The sequence below is a fragment of the Ictidomys tridecemlineatus genome, chromosome 1, assembly GCF_052094955.1.
Source record: "Ictidomys tridecemlineatus isolate mIctTri1 chromosome 1, mIctTri1.hap1, whole genome shotgun sequence".
Taxonomy (NCBI): domain Eukaryota; kingdom Metazoa; phylum Chordata; class Mammalia; order Rodentia; family Sciuridae; genus Ictidomys; species Ictidomys tridecemlineatus.
Window position 1 is genome coordinate 185,159,993 of NC_135477.1, and position 10,404 is coordinate 185,170,396.

Sequence of the window (10,404 nt, forward strand, 5' to 3'; positions counted from 1 at the left end):
CATACTCACTCTTCCACCTGCACCATTTTTTACTCTTCCACCCCTTTCTGCTCCCTGCCTTCACTCCTGTCTTTCTTCTCCTCGCTCCCCCTCCACCCCTTCTCCTCCAATGCTCTTTCCCTCCTCTTCCTTCTCCTCCACCTCCTCTTCCTCTCCCCCTTCCTCCTCCCCCCTTTTCTTTCCTCTACCTGCTTTCTCCGCTGGTTTCTCCTGATCCATCCCCTCCTCCTCCACTCTCTTTCCTCTACCTGCCTTCCTATTCATCCTTTTCTTAATCCAGTTCCTTCCTTCCCCACCCCCTTTTCCTCTTCTTTTTTTTTTGGGGGGTAGACTATCAGACTTGTGTTTTATTTTTTTTTTGTTTAAAAATCTCTTTTTTTATTGGTTGTTCACAACATTACAAAGCTCTTGACATATCATATTTCATACATTAGATTGAAGTGGGTTATGAACTCCCAATTTTACCCCAAATGCAGATTGCAGAATCACGTCGGTTACACATCCACAATTTTACATAATGCCCAATTAGTAATTGTTGTATTCTGCTACCTTTCCTATCCCCTACTATCCCCCCTCCCCTCCCCTCCCATCTTCAAAAATATGGAACGCTTCACGAATTTGTGTGTCATCCTTGCGCAGCAGCCATGCTAATCTTCTCTGTATCGTTCCAATTTTAGTATATGTGCTGCCGAAGCGAGCACCTTTTTCCTCTTCTTAATCCAGTTCCTTCCTTCACCACCCCCTCTTCCTCTTCCACCCCCTTTCTCCTCTGTGCTCCTTTATTCTTCATTCCCAGCTTCCCCCCCCCCTTCCTCTTCCTGCCCAATCTCTTTTTTTCCCTGTCAGTGGCACCACACCTGCAGGTTTTGGCTTTCACCCCCCACTAATATCACAGTCTTGAGCACTCAAAGTTCAGTTCTCTAGAACTCTGCTCAACATGGACACCAGTGGGATTAAAGGAGGATTCAGTGTCACAGCATTCAGCTACTTATGTGTGGAAAGGAAGATGGCAGTATGTTTCTGAAAGGAGAGTCAGTTAAGAAGATGTGGGAGGAGGGTGCTGCACATATGAATGTTGCAGAGGGAATTGTCCTGAGAGAATGGTCACACTGGCTGGGCCCACTAATGCCGCCTTTAAAATTTGTTATTAACAAACTGGAAGAGGACATCAGCAACTCTCTGAACAACAGCACAGCTGCTAAAAGACCTCAGTCACTCTGAGCCTGGTGGTCCCTACTAGTCAGTGTGTGTCTCCCTCATTGGAAAAGGTGGTTATGGGATGGAGATTCAAGAGAGCACAAAGGCTCAGGCCCAGGTGGCAAGGACATGCCACCCAATGCAGCTGAGTAGGCCTTTGTTATCGCAGGCATTCTGCAATCCATCACTGAACGTGTCAAACAGATGTGCATAGTCATATTGAAGTCCCCAAACATGTTTTTTCATCCCATACTGCCCAAGATGCCACCTTCTGCAGTCTTCTTTGCAGGGGCCAGGACAGGTACAGCACAGGCAGTGAGAGTGCAAGCTTTTCCCATAGCACCTCATCCATGTGCCTCAACCTTGACATAAAGGGACCCCTCTAGAGACCTGTGCCACTCAAGGACGGTCTGCCATTCCCTAACTATCCTTGACCAAGATGCACAAGTTGGCAATGCAACAGTTTCATTGTCTTACAACCCATGTTCCACCTGATTCAGCAGCATTGAATCCAGCTCTTCAGATGTGAAAGGCCATCCAGCATGTTTTCATGCACCTGGTCAGGCTACTCATAAACTTAGTGTCCCAAACAACTTGAATGGCTGCAAAATCAGGTGTCAAGGTGCCAAAACAAATGAGATCCTTCAGATGTCTGGAGCACAGGTGAATATTGTGAGCCCAGTGGAAGATTTATTGATAGCAGCTCACCATCACTGAATCTGCTGCCAGCACTAGCCTGGCTCGGAATCTCATCAAGCTCAGCCTTTCCTTAGAGAGAGGTGGAATGGGGAGCTACTGGAACAATGCAGATTTATCTCTTTTCTCTTTCATCTGCTCACCACCACCCATGATCCATCTGTGTAGTTTCTGAACAGTCAATGATTCCAGGTTTTACATAGTTTGTAAATGTTAAGATTCTACACACTTTATCATCCACTCATGGTTGTTTAATTTTATTTGTTCTAATTAGTTATACATGACAGCAGAATGCATTTCAATTTATTGTATACAAATGGAGCACACATTTTCATTTCCCTGGTTGTACATGAAGTAGAGTCAAACCATTTGTGCAATTATCTATCTAAGGTAATGCTACCCATCTTGGTCCACTTTCTTTCCAACCCCCACAGCCTCTCCCCTCCTCTCCCTCCCCTTTGACCAATCTGGGGTCTGAACCCAAGGGCTCTTAACCACTGAGATACATCCTCAGCCATTTTTATATTTTATTTAGAGACAAGATCTCCTTGAGTTAATTAGGGCATCTCTAAGTTTCTGAGGCTGGCTTTGAAGCCTTGATACTCCTACCTCAACCTCCTGAGCCTCTGGGATTACAGGCATGAGCCATTATGTCCCACTTAAATAATTTTTTTAAATGCTCAGTTTAGTATGAATTTAAACACCCATATGTCCCCATCTAAATAGAGGTGAATGCCCTGGGCCGGCTGCCTTCTCTCACTGCCCTTCCCTAACTCTGCCTGGAGATAAGTTCAGTGCCAATTCTTTCTGTCATTCCTTATAGTTTACCATCAATGAGGAAGCAGAATTTTACTTGGTTTTGTCTTAGTTGAGTTTTCAATACTGAATGTTACCATTAGTGCTCTACCACTGTGGTGCTGTAACTTATATTGTAGGGATTCTCTGCCTCAGTTGGCTAGACTCCTAGTGCTGTCTGAGGCTGTGGGTTTCCCAGATCCCTTCCGTGTTCCTGTTTCAGAAACCTCACTTGTTTCCAGTTTAATTTTTTGTTCTTGGTAATTTCATTATTTTTTTTTAATTTGGCCCTTAACTGAGCACACTTCATAAATGTTGTACACATTGGAAAAACATTGTCAGGTTATAGGCTATGGATAAATTTAAATTACTAGAAAATTCCAGTGCAATGTCTGGATCAGCTCTGGCTGTCCATATATGTGTGTTTATGTCTTACACCTGTCTATCCTAGTTTATTTCCATGTCACCATATATTTCTTTTTACTAAATATCATTTGCATGAATTATTTTCTGTGTATTTCAATGTTCTTGGGAAAGTTTTCAGTAATTTTCTCATGTTTAATTCATTTGTGAGGTCATTTGTTTTTCCGTTTAATATTCCCTGTATGTGAATTCATTTTCCTTTGTAAAGACTGCAGACATTTATCCTGAGGTAGAGCAGTCTTATTAAACCCTATTGCAGTTTCATGAAGGAGTTTCATTTTTAATATATTTGAGTGTATCCCTTTCTTCTTTTAGAAGTTTTTTTTTGGGGGGGGGGTGCTGGCTGGGGATGTGGCTCAAGCGGTAGCGCACTAGCCTGGCATGTGTGCCTCCGGGGTTCGATCCTCAGCACCACATACAAACAAAGATGTTGTGTCCGCTGAAAACTAAAAAATAAATATTAAAAATATTCTCTCTCTCTCTCTCTCTCTCTCTCTCTCTCTCTCTCTCTCTCCCTCTCCCTCTCCCTCTCCCTCCCTCACTCTGTCTTTAAAAAAAAAAAAAAAAGAAGTTTTTTTTTTTTTAATTTTAATCTTCTTATTAAGAAAACCCATAGGTCATGGAATGGTGGATTCTGAGAGATAAATCGTTAGGTGTCCCCCCCCCTGGACCCTGGGGTCACATTTCAGCAGTAAGAGTCTTGCTGCCAACTTGGGAATGTGTTTACCTCTACACAAGTAGGTTTTCATTCTGAATTCCTGGTGAAGCAGGCTCCTTACCTGAGCTGATTCAAGTGTTTGCTTTTTATTTCTTTGAGTTTTTTTTTACTGCCATGTAATTAATTTTAATGTACTTAATATTCATATCTCTTGATTGTATTTTTTATTTTTATTTATTTTTTTGTTTGTTTGAAAATGAGTTGGCAGAGTAAAAGTGTGAGGAGGCCTTTCCCATGAAGCCTTGGCCTCTTCCCAAGTGATTTATGCCTGGCTCCCTCCTTCCCAGTCAGGCCTGACCAAGCACACACCTTCTGTGAGGTCAGGGTAGGCTGCCTTGAAACCAAGGCTGTAATTCCTCACATATGCCTGGGACTCTGTGCCCAGAAGAGCTTCCTAGCCAACAGGGCCTGCTTTGGAAAGTCAGGCTCAGCTCTGCATAAGTGGAAATGTCCCCCTGGTGGGGCAGGTCCCCTTGCAGGGAGGAAGTCCTGCCTGAAAAGGGCTTTTGCCAATACCTTGTCTTCCTGGCCTATGTATCCAGGAGCGTGATACATCTGTCAGTCAGGGTCCCAGAGTGTGCATATTTGGGTTGGGATGAGAGAGGGGTCTTGTGGAGCCCTGGCCAGCCAGCAGGCAGCTGATGGGACGGGGTGGCCTTCCACAGTCTCAGAGGCCTGTATCTTTCACCCTGTGGAGCTCAGAATCCATCTCCAGGACTGTGTCTTCTCTGCTGTGTGAGGCCCAAGTGGCTCTGGCTCAGATCTGTCTCCCTGTGTCCTACAGGTGCTATGAGGTCCACAAGAAGGATTTCAGGTCTCCCCAGAAGGTGGAACATGGTAAGTGTGTGGGGCAGATCTGGTCAGGTGGGAAGTAGGCTTGTTACAAGTGGTGAACCAGCTGTGGCTGGACTCTGGCCTCCCACTGTCAGCTCCAGAGTCAGCCAAGCCAGATCTGAGTCAGATGCTGCTACAGCTCAGCCCTTGATGCCTTCAGGCCATGGTGTGGGCTGTTCCAGGTTGGGTTTCCCAGTGTTCTAGCTGGTTGGCAGCTTAGTCAGCAGCCATTTTGGCAAAACCCTGTCTGCATAGCTGGACCCTAGCCCTAGGCTCTCAGTGTGAAGTGAAGGCAGTGGGTCTCAAGGGATCCTGTCCCTGGTGTGGGGCTCCTGTGTGATAGATGCTAGTCTGAGGGGTCTGTGTACCTTTTTCTACCCAGGAGTCACCTTGCTTTTCCCAAACTAGCCCATGTCTGGGCAGTCAGTGGATCCTTAAAATTTTTGTCTGTCCTCACATTTCCAGACTTCACCTCCCCACCCAGTGCACAGTATTATTATTTTTTTGATCCTCACAATGCATTAAAGTGGGCACAGCATCAAAGATTTGTTTTCTGTTTGTGAATTTGCTATGTGATAAAACCAGAGAACAACCACCTGGAATGCCACTGGTAAAATACTTTGTGTCTTTCTTTGTTTGTCTTCCCCAGGCACAGATAATGTAATAACTTTGGTTTTAAATTCTGTTTCTCTCTTCCCAGGGTCCTGTGTCCTCTGCCATTTTCCTATCCTTTCCTGGGCTGCCAAAGTGTGTCTAGAGCTGCCCTGTTTCCTGCAGAGTGCAAACAATTTTAGGCCCTGGGGCAGCTCTTCTTAGAGGACAGCCTGATGTGTGGGGTATAAAATCTCAAGAGAGCTACTGGAGGGCCTGGGCCTGAGGAATATTTTTAAATAGGCCTCATCTAGACAACTCCCTTCTTGAAACATTATCTCCCCAAGTCCTTTCCCCATTTCTTGGAGCCAGGTGGATAGGCAGCCTCTAGATGCTGGTGTTGAGGGGTCAGGTTAGATCTGATACCTTCCCCTGGCATTCCGTCACAGTTGTGCAAGAAAAAAAGAATCTCCCAGAGCATAAGAAGCACCCAGTTCACTGAAGTACTCTTCAGTCCTGAAAAGACTGGAGTCCTGGTCCAGGTCTCCTGGGAGGGTGATCATGGAATATTTTATTGAGCAAGACCAATTGGAAAGATGTCCAGCTGCCTGGGATGTTCTCTGCCCTTTCAGCAGAAAAATCTGTGTTCCCTCAGCACTAATCTTTTCTGTGTTTCTCACTTTGAAATTATGTGCTCACTTACTAGAGACCCAGGTTTTCCTAAAATGTGAAATGTGTGTATTCAGAACTGAGCCAAGCAAAATATTCTGAAGAGGTAAAAAATTTCAAGATAATACCTAGGTTTTTTTTCTATTTGATACAAATTTTTATTTACCTTTCTGCTTTCTCTGAGCCTATGTACAAAATTTCTGAGACCTCACTCTTTTTTACAATTGAATCTCAAATGGAATTATAGGTTCTAGTCTCAAGAATGCTTCTAGAGAAAAGAGGTTAAAAAAACTGCTGTTGTTGAAGAAAGTGATTACATATCCAAAAAAGTTATGGTAGGTAAATTTGAACTACAAGGATTCATAAGAATATTAGTTCCTTCATTCAGTGAAGAACTCCTGACACTTGGTAAATCTGTTTTTATTCCTGCTTTATGAATTTGAAAGATTAACAATAAATTGTATTGGAAAAACATGGCAATTGCCTGAAATATGAATTTTTTACAAATTGATTCAATATCATGTAAGTTGTTATTAAATGACATCTCTGTTGTCTGAACAGAACAGGTTTTTATGAGATTCATGAGCATCTTTCATGATCTCATCTAATTCTAGTTACCCCTCAGATACCCCCTCCTAATATCATCCCACTGGGAGTTCACCTTGTACCTTGTAAATTGTGGGGTTTACATGGACCTTCAGTCTATAATACTATTTGATGATGTTCTCTATAAGCTGCTGGATTCCTGGACATTTTGGCCACACTTAGATATCTGTCTACTCTTTCCACTTGTAGATGTAGTTTTCTGAATTTTCTCAGGAAAGCAATACTCATCTAATTTCACAGAATTTAAGAAAAAAAAGCTAGAGAAACAATATAGCTGCTTCTCTACAATTTGATCAAAGTGCATGCAATTCATTTCTCCTTTTCTCATGGTTTCTTATTTCCTTTGTACCCAGGGTGCCAAATTCAGCCATCTGTGGTCCAGGTAGTTTCCCTGGCTATGGCTGCCAGAAACTGTTTCTGTCACAGCATATCATATAGGCCACACCTCAAGGAATGAATTGGAAGTGTTACCTGCTGCCTTTTAGAGGGGATTAAGGATAGTTTTCATTTCCTCTTTAGTTTGGTGCAGAATTTACCTTGACACCACTAGGCCAGGCCTTTCCTCTGATGATGGTCATTATCACTTCCTTAACCTGTCCATGTTGTGTATTCCTCCTTGTGTGTGTGAGTTGTGGTAGATTGTTTGTCTCCAAGAGTTGGTCCAGTTCATCTGAGTTCACAAATTGTGGCCACACAGTTCTTAATAATATTCCTTTATGGTTCTTTTGCTGTCTGTAGGATTGATAACGGTGTGTTTCATTTCTACTGAGTAAATTTTTGTCTTTTTTCTTAACTTAGTTGTGTTGTGCCATTACAAGGTTATCCATAATGAACCTGCTTTTGAATTGATTCTCTATTGATTTCCTCATCACAGTTTCATTGATGTTTTTAATTATATGCTAGCATCAGATGTAGGTTCTCATTGCTGTTTGTTCTTTAGTTCCTGAAGTGGAAGGATGAAGGTTGGTTTTAGTTCTTCTTTTGTAATGTAAGCCTTCAGCACCTCTAATTCCCCTAAGCCCTGCTTGTGCTCTGTTCCACAAAGTTTCCTAAGATGCAGTTTCAGTTCTTTTTCTTTGAAATATTCAGACTGATCCTGAGACACCTTGACCCATGTGCTGTTTAGAACTTTGGGATTTGACCTACAGTTATCTGGAGGTCGCCCAGCTATGTTTCTGTTAATGACGTCTGTGGTAATTCCGATATTCCTGGTGCCCACATTGGAATTTTCTAGCCTTCTATACTAATGCCTGTTGTGGCTGAATGTGGCTGCTCTTGATGAATTTCCTATGATGTTAAAAAGGTTATGTGCTCTACTGCTCTTGGTTGAAATGCCCTAGACATATACATGACATACCTGTGGTGGGTATGCTATTGAGCCAGACTGTCATCATGAGTGCTCCATCTGTCATTCACTGTTAGACAATTGCTGCTGTCTCCTTCATCACCAGATTTCACCATGTTTACATGTAGTTTCTTTCCAAAGTATATTTAGAGTCAGCAGCTTAGTTGCTCAATGTGCTCAGAGGGTCTCTTAGATTGTATTCAGCCTGAGTTTTGATGGAGTTCCATGAGGAAATAGCTGGAAAGAAAACAGAAGAAACAGCAAGAGCTCAGCTCCTCCAGGGCCAGTGGATAGTGGAGCTGGGGCTGCTGCTTTAACACATGGCCCTGCTGTTTAACTCTTTCAGCCTCAGTTCCCTGCAGATCTAAGCCTTTAGGGCAGTGAGTACTGAGCATATGGGTCTTGGTCCTCTTTGAAGGATTTCTCTTGGCCTATGTGGGTTTCCTCAGTTCCTTGGCACACCAGGGTGCTGGTTAAGTCCCCTTTTTTGTCCCCGCCCCCATAGTAGGGATTGAACCCAGGGGCTCTCCACCATTGAGCTACATCCCTAGGTCTTTTTATTTATTATTATTTTTTTTGAGGCAGGTTCTCACTATATATCCTAGGGTAGAAGTATGATCCTCCCACCTCAGCCTCCTAACTTCCTGGGACTTGAGCCATTCACTACTGTGCCCACCTGAATACTCCATTTCTCTTCTTTTTCTTTTTTGATACCAGGGATTGAACCTGGTTTTGCTTAACCACTAAGCCATATCCCCAGCTCTTTTTTATTGTTTTAGAGACAGGTTTTTGCTAAGTTGCTTAGAGCCTAGCTAAGTTCTAAAACTGGCTTTGAAATTGTGATTCTCCTCCATCAGCCTCCCAAATCACTGAGATTGGAGCCATGTGCCCCCATGCATGGCCTGAATACTCTAATTTCTGAGGTTAGTTTTTATTATACCTTTTTCTCTCATACTTCACATTGTGATTTTTTGTATAAACCTGCAGCCAGATGTAGGATTATTTTTCCTTATAACATGTTTAAGCCATTCCCACAAATTTTTCTACACCAGGTGTTTTCTGATTAGGCAAAGCTGTGAGAGGCTGTTTTCAGACCTCAGATCACACTAGGTCCACCATGATGTGCAAATGCAGTAATTCACAGGTGAGTCCTTCCCTGTTTCTTCTGGAGTCTGTGACCAGGGCTCCACATCAGGCATTCAGTGTTTCAGCCAGCTTTTTTGCCACTGTGACTAAATGACCCAACCAGAACAATTGTAGAGGAGGAAAATTTTATTTGAGGACCATGGTTTCAGAGGTCTTGGTGCACAGGAGGCTGGCTCCAATTCTCCGAGCTCAAGGTGAGGCAGAATCTCATGGGGGGAGAGTGTGGCAGAGCAAAGCAGCTCACATGGTGATCAGGAAGCAGAGAGAGAGGTTTCCACTCACCAGATACAATATATCCCCCCATAGCCACGTCCCCAATGAACCCCTTTCTCTAGCCACACCCCAGCTACCTCCACCCAGTTAATCCCATCAGGGACTAATTCACCAATTAGGTTAAGGTATAACACAATTTCTCCTCCGAACCTTCTTGCATTGTCTCACACTTGAGCTTTGAAGGACACCTCACATTCAAGCCATAACACTCAAGCTGCTGTCATGTATATATATATAATGTATGTATTAAGCATATATATTATATATTTTTGTTCTTTTTTATTCTTCTCTATTTGTTTATGGTGTTCAATTATAAGTAAACTTTTCTCTTAATTGCATTTCAGTATTTCATTTCATATATATAGAAGTTGATTTTTGATTATTAATTGATCTTTTATTAAATTTTATGTATTATTTTTTCACTGTTGCCCTTGGGAACACATCTTCCTATTGCTTGCTTCCAGGTTCTGAAAATCATTTGTCCTGTTGCTATAAATTTAATAGTACAGCATTTCATGTGGTCCTACATTGTGAACCAATTTTGGTTGTCTCAACTTTGAAAAATGGCTTAAGGTCCAGGAGCCACCACTATGACACACGAGATGCGGTTGATCACTTCAGCCTTTGAAAGTGTAGCAGTCATGGCCCTGTGAGGAGGTTTGTGTGAGGCCTCTGTGTATGTGTGGGTGTACTGGAGCTCCACAACTTCTCAGGTTCTGATCTCCCCCTGTGAGCAGGCTTTCTGGTAGGAGCAACAGTGAAGAAACACTATTAAATGTCCCTGTTTTTTTGCAGTAGAGACTCTAGGAGCAGGAAGCCAGAAATAGGTCAAATGCACACTGTGTAAGGTGGTCGCTGTGAATGATGGGGAGAGATGGTGATGGGTGCAGAGCCTTCGCTGTCTCCTCCCATCTTGGGGCCTGTGGATGCTGTCTTCTGAGGGTGACTCTGAGTCTGAGTCGCCTGCACCCACCTCTATCTGCTTGGTGAAGTCCTTGATTTTGTCCCACTGTCTGGGGCTATATGAGTTGGCTGAAGTCTGGAACACAGGGATTTTCTTCCTGTTTTCCCTGGATAGCACTCCTCTTGCTGTGTTGTCTGGAAGTTGTGA

The 10,404-nt window shown here is 43.2% G+C and overlaps 1 non-coding gene across 1 annotated transcript; it reads right to left on the bottom strand.

Annotated features, from left to right (window-relative positions):
- Positions 1-594: 594 nt before the first annotated feature.
- LOC144367892 (U6 spliceosomal RNA) lies at positions 595-701 on the bottom strand. Its single transcript, XR_013427463.1, has one exon. It is a non-coding gene; the product is annotated as a U6 spliceosomal RNA (small nuclear RNA).
- Between the last annotated feature and the right edge of the window lie 9,703 nt (positions 702-10,404).